General features: G+C 44.0%; 1 pseudogene across 1 annotated transcript; it reads right to left on the reverse strand.

The window, feature by feature from the left end:
* Positions 1–12,318: 12,318 nt before the first annotated feature.
* Positions 12,319–13,654, reverse strand: LOC110494831 (complement C1q-like protein 2; annotated as a pseudogene). The gene is made up of 4 exons (XR_016487635.1): positions 13,598–13,654; positions 13,467–13,527; positions 12,818–12,943; positions 12,319–12,687 (listed from the first exon to the last, which is right to left on the reverse strand). The product of XR_016487635.1 is annotated as a complement C1q-like protein 2 (transcript).
* Between the last annotated feature and the right edge of the window lie 485 nt (positions 13,655–14,139).

Here is a 14,139-nt window from a genome sequence, read left to right on the forward strand (position 1 = left end):
GTGTATCTATCAGTTACATACACACAACAAGTAGGTCACATGTCAGTACATACACACAACAAGTAGGTCACATGTCAGTACATACACACAACAAGTAGGTCACATGTCAGTACATACACACAACAAGTAGGTCACATGTCAGTACATACAAGCAAAAAGTAGATCACATGTCAGTACATACAACCAGTAGGTCACATGTCAGTACATACACACAACAAGTAGATCACATGTCAGTACATACACAAAACCAGTAGGTCACATGTCAGTACATACACACAAACAGTAGGTCACATGTCAGTACACACAATCAGTAGGACACATGTCCGTACCTACACACAGCCAGTAGGTCACATGTCACTACATACACACAACCAGTAGGTCACACGTCTGTGCATACACACAACCAGTAGGTCACATGTCACTACATACACACAACCAGTAGGTCACATGTCAGTACACACAACCAGTAGGTCACACGTCTGTACATACACACAACCAGTAGGTCACATGTCAGTACACACAACCAGTAGGTCACACGTCTGTACATACACACAACCAGTAGGTCACATGTCACTACATACACACAACCAGTAGGTCACATGTCAGTACACACAACCAGTAGGTCACACGTCAGTACATACACACAACCAGTAGGTCACATGTCAGTACACACAACCAGTAGGTCACATGTCAGTACACACAACCAGTAGGTCACACGTCAGTACATACACACAACCAGTAGGTCACATGTCAGTACACACAACCAGTAGGTCACATGTCAGTACACACAATCAGTAGGACACATGTCCGTACCTACACACAGCCAGTAGGTCAAATGTCACTACATACACACAACCAGTAGGTCACACGTCAGTACATACACACAACCAGTAGGTCACATGTCAGTACACACAACCAGTAGGTCACATGTCAGTACACACAACCAGTAGGTCACACGTCAGTACATACACACAACCAGTAGGTCACATGTCAGTACACACAACCAGTAGGTCACATGTCAGTACACACAACCAGTAGGTCACATGTCAGTACACACAACCAGTAGGTCACACGTCAGTACATACACACAACCAGTAGGTCACATGTCAGTACACACAACCAGTAGGTCACATGTCAGTACACACAATCAGTAGGTCACATGTCTGTACACACAACCAGTAGGTCACATGTCAGTACACACAACCAGTAGGTCACATGTCAGTACACACAACCAGTAGGTCACATGTCAGTACACATAATCAGTAGGTCACATGTCTGTACATACACACAACCAGTAGGTCACATGTCAGTACACACAACCAGTAGGTCACATGTCAGTACACACAACCAGTAGGTCACATGTCAGTACACACAATCAGTAGGTCACATGTCTGTACATACACACAACCAGTAGGTCACATGTCAGTACACACAACCAGTAGGTCACATGTCAGTACACACAATCAGTAGGTCACATGTCTGTACATACACACAACCAGTAGGTCACATGTCAGTACACACAACCAGTAGGTCACATGTCAGTACACATAATCAGTAGGTCACATGTCTGTACATACACACAACCAGTAGGTCACATGTCAGTACACACAACCAGTAGGTCACATGTCAGTACACATAATCAGTAGGTCACATGTCTGTACATACACACAACCAGTAGGTCACATGTCAGTACACACAACCAGTAGGTCACATGTCAGTACACACAACCAGTAGGTCACATGTCAGTACACACAACCAGTAGGTCACATGTCAGTACACATAATCAGTAGGTCACATGTCAGTACATACACACAACCAGTAGGTCACATGTCAGTACACACAACCAGTAGGTCACATGTCAGTACACATAATCAGTTGGTCAGGTGTCAGTACATACACACAACCAGTAGGTCACATGGAGGAGAGGCGCTGTGCCGTGAAGTGTTGTTTTATCTGTTTTTTTTGTAAACCAGGTCTGGCTGTTCACTTGAGCTCGATAAGATGGAAGGGAGTTCCATGCACTCATGGTTCTGTATAATACTGTACGTTTCCTTGAATTTGTTCTGGACGTGGGGACTGTGAAAAGCCCACTAGTGGCATGTCTGGTGTGGTAATAAGGGTGTGTGTGTCGGTGCTGTGTGTAAATTGACTATGCAAAACATTTGGAATTTCCCCCCAAAATTAATGTTTCTTATGAAAAATAACTCTGGTATGCACAGTATTAATATCAGTCCTCTGATTACAATGAAGAGCAAGACGTGCCGCTCCGTTCTGGGCCAGCTGCAGCTTAACTAGGTCTTTCCTTGCAGCACTTGACCACATGACTGGACAATAATCAATAATAATCAAGATCAGACAGATCTATAAAACGGCAGTTATAATGCTTTATAACGTTTTATAAGTATCTATGACTTTTTATGCTAGGCTACTCCAACCCTGTTTTTGGAGAGCTACCCTCCTGTACGTTTTTTTGCTCCAACCCCCTAATCTAGCAAACCTAATTCTAATAATCCGCTTGTTGATCATTTAAATTAGGTTATTTTCAACTGGGGTTGAAGTCGAAAAGGGCAGCTCCCCAGGAAAAAGGGTTTGAGAGCCCTATGGGGTTGAAGTCGAAAAGAGCAGCTCCCCAGGAAAAAGGGGTTGAGAGCCCCCTGGGGTTGGAGCGAAAAGGAGAGCCTTGTTGTTTAGTAATGTGTAAAGAGAAAAGGAGAGCCCTGTTGTTTAGTAATGTGTAAAGGGAAAAGGAGAGCCCTGTTGTTTAGTAATGTGTAAAGGGAAAAGGAGAGCCCTGTTTAGTCATGTGTAAAGGACTACCAATAATAGTCTTCTAAACTTCACTTGGTCGTCACCATCCCCCTGATCCATGAAATTGCCCTGGATGGTCCTCCTCCTTGGTATTGTCTCTGTGTCTCTGAGGTTTAGTGTTGTCTTTGGTCCTCCTTGGTTTTGTCTCTGTGTCTCTGAGGTTTAGTGTTGTCTGCTGTGGGGAAGAGGAGAGAGGGAAGATGGATGGATGGAGGAAGGAACTCAGGTCACTATTTTAGCCCTCGCTACCCTATAGGGGGAGCAAGGATGAGGAACAAGTCTCTCCTTGTTCCCCCTATAAATATACACCAGCATAGCCCTCACTGCCCTGCGGTAGGAAGGAGCAAGGATGAGGAGGAGACGAGATTGGAGGGAGGGGAGAATGATGTTTTTTTCATGGGAGTTGTGTGTGTTGAGATGATCACTTTCTAAGTAAATGTTTCAACTATGTCCTGTCCCCCACGTCCCCGTCCCCCGTCCCAGTCTCATCATTATTGAATTTCTTATATGAGACAAAAAAACAAACATTTGCGACGAGTAAGTGTGAACCTACAGGAACTCTTCTGTCCAAGGAAGAAGTTGTTACAAGTCTAAAACTGTTACTTTCCATTGTACAGTTTAAGTTAATGTTAATAATGTTAATAATGTTAATACGTTTTATGTTAGCACAGTGTATTGCTAGCAGAGGCAAGTAATCGAGCTAGCTAAGAGAGAGCGTGAGGATTGTCATGGCGGGCAGAAAAGGCTTTGAGACAGTCGTCAGAGCGGGAAAACGACGTGATTAAAAAGGGGAGGAGTATAGAGTGTGTAAATAAATAAAATTACTTTTATTCAACGGATCTGTTCTATGCCAGCCAACCTCAGGCACATTCTCACAGGGTGTAAAACAAGCCTCACCCAAGGACACAACACTTGGCGTCACAACCAAGTCCTTAAAAACCTTGCGTACGCCCTGGAGGACAAGCGAGCTGCCACCAACTCCCTACCACCCCCAGCAGCATCACACCCCTTACGGACAAACTTTATCCGCGAATGGGCTAAACCACCGAAGAGCGGCTCTACACCATTAGAGGGAGACCAGCTGCGCTTGGCCCGCGACTGGAAAATGCTAGCTGACATTGGCCGGCAACTTGTGTTTCCTCCGGAGATCGCAACCACCACCCTAAGACCTGACATGGTGCTCTGGTCCCGTTCGCTCAAGAAGGTCTTCATCATTGAGCTCACAGTAACCTGGGAGGACTCAGTAGATGAGACTATGAGCGAAAACATCTGCGCCATGCCGATCTAGCTGCCGAAGCACTGCATCATGGCTGGAACACAGAAGTCCGACCAGTGGAGGTGGGCTGCAGAGGTTTTGTGGCAACATCTACAACCAGACTGCTTAGAGACCTGGGAATTAAGGGCCAGAGCCAGCGTTCGGCAATCAAAGCTGTATCGGAGGCGGCAGAGGGCAGCAGTCAGTGGCTCTGGATGAAGAGGAAAGACCCCAGCTGGGCCCCGAAGTGAGAGGTGATGCGGTCAACAATGCTTGATTCAGGGAGGAGGACGCCCCTGCCGTGCATAGTCCCATGGGATGTTGGCTATCAACAACAAGGCAACTCCTATGACTAATTGGGAATGGGACGCAAGCGTAGGATTGATCACCCTGTCACTGGCCGCCTTTGGGGAGGGTGTATAGTGTGAAAGGCAGAAACACCCTAGGAACCAAAGGTACACTACTGACGATGCACTCCCCAAATTTCACCAGGCTCACTGTTCATAAACTCTTGGAAGTGCTTGCACAAAGGATAGTAACATCTCATCCTGTGTTCTTGGAATCAACCGCGAAGAACAACTTTGGAATTAGGAAATGAGCTTAAGGATGAAACGACAGTGAGTAAAGTGAATGAAGATCACGTGACTGAGAAAAAAATATTGCTGTGGCAATATTGAAGTGAGCAACAATCAGGAGCCTTTTGAGAAACTAAAAATGTCAGGAACTGTTGGAAACATCGGACAGTTTGATGAACGTATTGAGCAAGTGGAGCTCATACACAGAACGGTTGGAATATTTTGTTCTTGCCAAATGACATTGATGAGCAGAAAATAGTGCTTACATTTCTTTGTGTAATTGGGCCCAAATACATGTAATTTACTATGCTTTCTGCTACAGCCAGACAGGCCAGGTAATAAGACTATTGTGGAAATACTGAAAAGGACACTCTTCACCGAAACCCCCTAGTTATTGCTGAAAGGTTTAGGTTCAACAGAAGAAGTCAGGAAGAGGGAGAATCAGTAAGGGAACTATCTGAGCATTGTGAGTTTAATACTGTTCTAAATGACACCATTAGAGACAGACTAGTATGTGGGTTACAGAGTGAAGCTACACAAAAAGAGACGATTGAATGAAAGCAATCTGACCATGGCAAAGGCCACTGTAAAGGCCACTGACGTCAGCTTGTCCATGGAACTATCTGCTTGAGAGGCTCAGCATGTTGAGTTCATCGGGAAAAGTGCACAGAGTTGCAACTGACAATCAGAGACGAGGAAATCAAGTCACGTGTCTCTGGGACATCAGGCTTCTACATCCTGGTGGAAGGACATGGTGGGACATCAGGCTTCCACATCCTGGTGGAAGGACATGGTGGGACATCAGGCTTCTACATCCTGGTGGAAGGACGTGGTGGGACATTAAGCTTCTACATCCTGGTGGAAGGACATGGTGGGACATCAGGTTTCTACATCCTGGTGGAAGAACGTGGTGAGACATCAGGCTTCTACATCCTGGTGGAAGGACATGGTGGGACATCAGGCTTCTATACCCTGGTGGAAGGACATGGTGGGACATCAGGCTTCTAAACCCTGGTGGAAGGACATGGTGAGACATCAGGCTTCTAAACCCTGGTGGAAGGACATGGTGAGACATCAGGCTTCTACATCCTGGTGCAAGGACATGGTGAGACATCAGGCTTCTAATCCCTGGTGGAAGGACATGGTGAGACATCAAGCTTCTAAACCCTGGTGGAAGGACATGGTGAGACATCAGGCTTCTAATCCCTGGTGGAAGGACATGGTGAGACATCAAGCTTCTAAACCCTGGTGGAAGGACATGGTGAGACATCAGGCTTCTAAACCCTGGTGGAAGAACATGGTGAGACATCAGGCTTCTAAACCCTGGTGGAAGGACATGGTGAGACATCAGACTTCTAAACCCTGATGGAAGGACATGGTGAGACATCAGGCTTCTAAACCCTGTTGGAAGGACATGGTGAGACATCAGGCTTCTAAACCCTGGTGGAAGGACGTGGTGGGACATCAGGCTTCTATACCCTGGTGGAAGGACATGGTGAGACATCAGGCTTCTATATCCTGGTGGAAGGACATGGTGAGACATCAGGCTTCTATACCCTGGTGGAAGGACATGGTGAGACATCAGGCTTCTATACCCTGGTGGAAGGACGTGGTGGGACATCAGGCTTCTATATCCTGGTGGAAGGACATAGTGAGACATCAGGCTTCTAAATCCTGGTGGAAGGACATGGTGAGACATCAGGCTTCTTCATCCTGGTGGAAAGACATGGTTAGACATCAGGCTTCTACATCCTGGTGGAAGGACGTGGTGGGACATCAGGCTTCTACATCCTGGTGGAAGGACATGGTGAGACATCAGGCTTTCTCCATGCTGGTGGAAGGAAGTGGTGGGACATTTTTGCAGAAACAAGAAAGAGAACATGCTCACACTGTTGAGCAGGAGAGCACAGAGGTGACTGACTCATCAGACGATGAAGTCACACTGAATACTGACTGTTTCTGTGCTACCGCACGGCTATTATGTCTCTGACCTTGCTAGAGGGTCACCTGTGCTTATACAAAAGACTGTCTCAGACATTCTACAAAAAGACACTGAAATACCTTCCACTTCAGCCAACTCACGTCGTGTTAAAGACTTAGACAGGTGAATCTGTTGCCGTGAGAGGCATCACTGAGGTTAAATGGACAAACTGAGAAAATCACACTGGACCGGACATCAGTAGGTATAATGACACATGAAGACACAAGCCCACCCGCCATCTTAAATAAACATGGAGAAGCATTTTAATGGAGAACTCGGTATCATGAAAGACATTTCAGAGAAGCTTAGCATTAATCCAGACAGCAAACCAAAGTTTTCTAAAAGCACCTCATGCTATCAGACCAAAAGTCCAGGCTGACTTGGTGAGTCTAGTTAAGAACAATGTCCTGGAGCCGGTCAGCAGTGAGTGAATGGGCTACACCCATCGTACCAGTCCTTAAGGGGGATGGTGGAATCAGGATATGTGGAGACTTTAAAGTTAACCCGGTGTTGTCCACTGAGGAGTATTCACTACAACACATCAACAACCTTTTCGAAAGGTTTAGCTGGGGGGGGGGGTCAAAAGTTCAGCAAAATGAACCTCTGCCAAGCCTACGTGCAGAGACACATGGATGAAATGTCAAAGGAGCTGCTGACCTTCATCATAACACACAACATGCTCTTCACAGCAACGACCTGGGGAATAGTTACAGGGGAGAGGAGGGGGATGAATGAGCCAATTGGAAGCTGGGGATGATTAGGTGACTGCGATGGTATGAGGGACAGCTTGGGAATTTAGTCAGGACACCAGGGTTAACACCCCTACTCTTACGACAAGTGCCATGGGATCTTTAATGACCACAGAGAGTCAGGACAACCGTTTAACGTCCCATCCGAAAGACGGCACCCTACACAGGGCAGTGTCCCCAATCACTGCCCTGGGGCATTGGGATATTTTTTTAGACCAGAGGAAAGAGTGCCTCCTACTGGCCCTTCAACACCACTTCCAACACCATCTGGTCTCCCATCCAGGGACTGACCAGGAGAGCAAGAGAGAGAGAGAGACAGAGAGAGAGACAGAGAGACACAGACACAGAGAGACACAGAGACTAGCCCCCGGCACAGACTATTGCAGCAAAGATACTGGAGACTGAGATGGGGGGGTCGTGGGACACTTTAAAAAGGCCGAGTATAGCCCACAAAGATCTACCTCACCGCCCGAGGGGGTGCAAAACTGAACAGAGAGATCACGTCAGACTCAACCCACTCAAGTCAAGGACAGCAACAAACAAACAAAAAGCATGTCACGACATAATGCACCCCTCCTAGCGATGGCATGGGAGAGCACTAGTAAGCCAGTGACCCCCCCCCAGGGTCAGAGGCAGAGAATCCCAGTGATGTATTGGTGTTGTGCCATTTTGTGTGTGTTGAGATGATCAAGTTCTTAGTAAAATGATTGAACTAATTCCTGTCTCCAATCTCATAATTATTGAATTGCTATAAGGATGTGGTTATGAAACCCACCTGATGTGAAACTCTCATCTTCCTCACCACTAACACGGGCCACTATCACTACTTTGTTTTGGAGAGGAGGACGAGGAATAGGGTAGTATAGGTATTGCTCTCTTCCTCTCCTCATTTCCTTCCCCTTTGTCCCTCTCTCCTTTCACCTGTGTGGCTATTTCTGCATGGGATCTATAAAGACCTGTCCACTCTAAACAGGGTTTGGTTTCAGTGGATCTATAAAGGCTTGTCCACTCTAAACACGATTTGGTTTCAGTGGATCTATAAACCCTGAGGTTTGGTTTTCTGACAAGGTCAACGGCGAGAGAAGAGAACATATGTATCAATTAGCAGAGAACGATGAGGTTGGTTGGAGCTGCTGTTAGACAGTTTTATAGAACGCTGTGTGTTATGGTTACACCGCCTGGGATAACAGGTTTGGTGCTGCACAGTGCTGCCTGTTTGGGCTACACCGCCTGGGATAACAGGTTTGGTGCTGCACAGTGCTGCCTGTTTGGGCTACACCGCCTGGGATAACAGGTTTGGTGCTGCATAGTGCTGCCTGTTTGGGCTACACCGCCTGGGAAAACAGGTTTGGTGCTGCATAGTGCTGCCTGTTTGGGCTACACCGCCTGGGATAACAGGTTTGGTGCTGCACAGTGCTGCCTGTTTGGGCTACACCGCCTGGGAAAACAGGTTTGGTGCTGCACAGTGCTGCCTGTTTGGGCTACACCGCCTGGGAAAAAAAGGTTTGGTGCTGCACAGTGCTGCCTGTTTTCAAGCTGCGCTAGTGCATCTGGTCAATGGGGAGACAACAGATTTTTTTGGTGCTGCTTTACATCACATAGCTGTGTGTGTTTGTGCTATCCTAGGTCCAGGGATTCAGACGACAGAAAGATGACTGTACTGTTTGGGAGGAGATAGGCTTAGAAAGAAATCAACCAGAACACTCGAGAATGGGGTTGCAGTCAAGGGGAAATAAGTGTTGCCAATATAACAAATCAAATTGTATTTGTCACATGCGCCGAATACAACAGGTGTAGACCTTACAGTGAAATGCTTACTTACAAGCCCTTAACCAACAATGCAGTTTTAAGAAAAATACTAACAAAAAAAAAAGTAAGAGATAAAAATAACATAATTAAAGAGCAGCCATAAAACACAATAGCTATATACAGGGGAGTACCGGTACAATGTGCATTTCATAAGCATTCTAGGGAAGTGTGTACATTAAACTTATTAAACACATCTGTAAAACTACAATGAGGAAATCGACCTATCAAGTGAGTTTTCATAAATCATTGGGTAACAGTGCAAGACAAAAATGTCAGAGTAGTGGTGGCATTAGTTCATGTTCACATTTATAACTTAACACGCATGGGCATTTCATCATTAATAAGACCTTTAGGCAATAATGTCTGGAGGGTGAAAATCCCAGACATCTTTTGCTCAGAGTTTTATTTATATCACCTCCCCTGTCTGATATCTTGACTTTCTGTCACGCCTGGTCTTCCTCCCTGGCGCTCGAAGGAGCCAGTCTCCCCAGCATTACACACTCCAACCACCATCAGAACGCACACCAGCAGCATACCAGCATACCACCCTGCATACCACTGCTGGCTTGCTTCTGAAGCTAAGCAAGGTTGGTCCTGGTTAGTCCCTGGCGCTTGAAGGAGCCAGTCTCCCCAGCATTACGCACTCCTGCCACCATCAATACACACACCTGTTCCCCTCGTTACGCGTGTCAGCGATTCATTGCACTCACCTGGACTTGTGTTTATTTCCTCCCCTATATCTCCCCTATATCTGTCTGTTTCCCAAGCTATGTTCCCTGCTTCAGGATTAGTTGTTGTTTGTCATTTGGTTACCTGGTTCTGATGCTGTTCCTGTCCTGTTCGTTTGTCTGTTCCACATTAAATGTTCATCTCCCCGTACCTGCTTCTATTCTCCAGCATCGTTCCTTACACTTTCTCTATGCCACAAAATCTAAAAGGTAGAAATGTCCAGTTTTTCTGTCATTAAAATGTCCTACAAATGGATAATCCCTGTCAGTTTTTCTTGATATAACTTTTATGTTCACTAATTCACTGTTTGAGAGAATTAACAGGCAAAATTGACATTTTAATCATGTAAATAACATGGGTGTTGGAACACGTAATAATGTCATTTATTTGGAACCGTTTTCCTGTATGTGGGTGGCAGAGATATTCACATGTCAACATATTGTTGCACTGTATGCATCCTCTGCATTTATAGCTACCATCTGGGAAGAGGGCATAAAACGAGCCTGGCTCATTTTATTTTGTGGCTGGCAGCTGTCATGGACCAATTTGTCGCATATATTGCGACCTCTCCTGTACATAATATTGCGACCTCTCCTGTACATTCCGTATGGGGAATGCTGGTATATTGATTGACCCTCGACATCTAATGTGACCAAATTACAGTCTTCTGTTAATTAAACCCGTTATTGGTGAGATCTTGTTTATTGAAGTCTATCGTGTCTTTTACATATGATGGCAATGCTTGCACATGAGATTTAGTAAAATATTCTACAAAAATGTTGACAATGGCTCTATTCCTGCAACCAATGGTCTGCCTGGATATTTGCCTTGTTGTGTTTTAGGTTTGTGTAATTCCGGGCAAAATGTACAAGGCATGGACGTATGGCACATTTACAGCAATGGTATTTATATTCAGGTTTAGAGATAAAGTAAGGAACTACATTTAGATTGAACTATCTGTAAGGCTTCAGATTGAACACAGAACTACATTTAGATTGAACTATCTGTAAGGCCTCAGATTGAACACAGAACTACATTTAGATTGAACTATCTGTAAGGCTTCAGATTGAACACAGAACTACATTTAGATTGAACTATCTGTAAGGCTTCAGATTGAACACAGAACTACATTTAGATTGAACTATCTGTAAGGCTTCAGATTGAACACAGAACTACATTTAGATTGAACTATCTGTAAGGCTTCAGATTGAACAAGGAACTACATTTAGATTGAACTATCTGTAAGGCTTCAGATTGAACACAGAACTACATTTAGATTGAACTATCTGTAAGGCTTCAGATTGAACACAGAACTACATTTAGATTGAACTATCTGTAAGGCTTCAGATTGAACACAGAACTACATTTAGATTGAACTATCTGTAAGGCTTCAGATTGAACAAGGAACTACATTTAGATTGAACTATCTGTAAGGCTTCAGAATGAACACAGAACTACATTTAGATTGAACTATCTGTAAGGCTTCAGATTGAACACAGAACTACATTTAGATTGAACTATCTGTAAGGCTTCAGATTGAACACAGAACTACATTTAGATTGAACTATCTGTAAGGCTTCAGATTGAACACAGAACTACATTTAGATTGAACTATCTGTAAGGCTTCAGATTGAACAAGGAACTACATTTAGATTGAACTATCTGTAAGGCTTCAGATTGAACAAGGAACTACATTTAGATTGAACTATCTGTAAGGCTTCAGATTGAACACAGAACTACATTTAGATTGAACTATCTGTAAGGCTTCAGATTGAACAAGGAACTACATTTAGATTGAACTATCTGTAAGGCCTCAGATTGAACACAGAACTACATTTAGATTGAACTATCTGTAAGGCCTCAGATTGAACACAGAACTACATTTAGATTGAACTATCTGTAAGGCCTCAGATTGAACACAGAACTACATTTAGATTGAACTATCTCTAAGGCTTCAGATTGAACACAGAACTACATTTAGATTGAACTATCTGTAAGGCTTCAGATTGAACAAGGAACTACATTTAGATTGAACTATCTGTAAGGCCTCAGATTGAACACAGAACTACATTTAGATTGAACTATCTGTAAGGCCTCAGATTGAACACAGAACTACATTTAGATTGAACTATCTGTAAGGCTTCAGATTGAACACAGAACTACATTTAGATTGAACTATCTGTAAGTGTGACCTTCTTTTGTCATTGGTCCTGCTTGGATCATCTCTACCTTGTGACCTGCGAGAGGCTGATGGAAAGAGACACCGCAACGTTTAGGAACAAACAAACACTGAGTGAAGAGCAGAAATCCATTGAAGCTGTTGAAATGTGCCACGTCAAACTGTTGTTTAACTGTTACTATCAGCTGCCAATGATAAACGTTCAGTATGTTAGAAGCAAAAAAACAGTATGATTTATGCAGAAAACCATTTAATGGAATTGATTACGGTAAAATATTCCGCAACAGTATGTACATATTCCACTGAGGTTTATTGAGCAAACAGCAAAATGCCGTTGAAGTGGCACCATCCAATGGCACCAACATTGCTCATATGGTCCCAGATCCATGAATTATCCTTCAAAACAACATATACCACATCTCCCTCCTCCAGCTGCAGTATGATACCATTAGATCCGTTGTAGGAGCCGTCCTTGTTCATAGCAGAAATAAATGCGATTTGTTCTTTGTTCTTGAACAGCAAGGAGTCTGAGCGGCGACCTGGTCCTGAATGGTGATAGACGCTAAACTGATAGACTCCTGCCACTGGTGCTGTGAAGATGCCTGGATGAAAAAAGCATACTATTTAATGTGGGAAGATGTTGATCATAAATTAAAAAGAAGAAGAAGAAGAAGATGAAGAAGACGAAGAAGAAGAAGACATAATAGTTTAATATGAGCACGATGACTTAACCTGTTGCCGGGTTGTAAGCGTTGCCAAGGTTGGTTAAGACCTTTTCGTAGACAAGCGTTTTTTCAACATTGAAAGGTCCATAGAATCCAGTACCCCCAAATCCAGCTGAGAATGCCACCTTCGTTTCTGTCAAACACAAAATGACATGTGTTACAACTATAGGACTCAGCAGTTGATTAATTCAGTAAGCCCATGTTAGGATAGGGGGCAGCATTGGTAAGTTTGGATGAAAAGCGTGTCCAGAGTAAACTGCCTGTTACTCAGGCCCAGAAGTTAGGATATTGATATATTTAGCAGATTTAGATTGAAAACATTCTAACGTTTCCTAAACATTCTAATTTAAGTGTATTTTAAGTGCCCTTGCACAGATCCCTTTTTTCACAAACCTAATTCCACACCAAAGTGGTAAGCAACTAAGTGGTAAGCAACTAGGCGCTGTCCTAACATTTCGCCGTTAAACCTTTTTTGAAATCAGACACTGTGGTTGGATTAACAAGAAGTGTGTCTTTAAAATGGTGTATAATACTTGTATGTTTGAGCAATTTTAATTATGAGATTTCTGTTTGAATTTGGCACCCTGCACTTTCACTGGCTGTAGGGCAGGTGTTCCCTTCCCAGAAAAGGTTAAAACAGTGAAGAAAGTATCTACCTGCTTTAGCGTTCAGTGTCTCCACCTGGCTCTCAGCAGCTGCAAGCCGGTTTTTCAATTACTTCAATCTTCCTCAGCATGTCACACATGTCAGACGGGCAGTTTTTGTCTCCGTTTTCTGGGGTTATCACCATAGCCGCAGTCAGGGTGCTGCACAGCAACACCAGCAAAGCTACAACACCCTTCATTCTCTACCTGGACTCCCAACGTCTACAGTTTATTAGTTGCTTACCACTTAGGTGTGGAATTAGGTTTGTGAAAAAAATTGATCTGTGCAAGGGCCCTTAAATACACTTAAATTAGAATGTTTAGTTAAATTTTTCCAAATTATATAATTACTGGACGTTCTATTTACTATCTATTTACCGGATAGTCTTATCTAACAAAGTCATTGACCTACGTTTCGGGTTGGCATAGGCAGACCTTTGCTTTTTGGCCTTGGGGGTGTACACAGCACAGAAAAAAATCAACTTTAACAAGGCAAGTCAGTTAAGAACAAATTCTTATTTTCAATGAAGGCCTAGGAACAGCATTTAAGGGCAGAACGACAGATTTGTACCTTGCCAGCTCAGGGGTTTGAACTTGCAACCGTTCCGGTTACTAGTCCAACACTCTAACCACTAGGCTACCCCTGAATATATTCATTTTCCTCTCCTACGTACAGACTAACCTA

Source organism: Oncorhynchus mykiss, chromosome 17, assembly GCF_057628025.1.
Source record: "Oncorhynchus mykiss isolate SJ-2025 chromosome 17, ASM5762802v1, whole genome shotgun sequence".
In the NCBI taxonomy this organism is placed as follows: domain Eukaryota; kingdom Metazoa; phylum Chordata; class Actinopteri; order Salmoniformes; family Salmonidae; genus Oncorhynchus; species Oncorhynchus mykiss.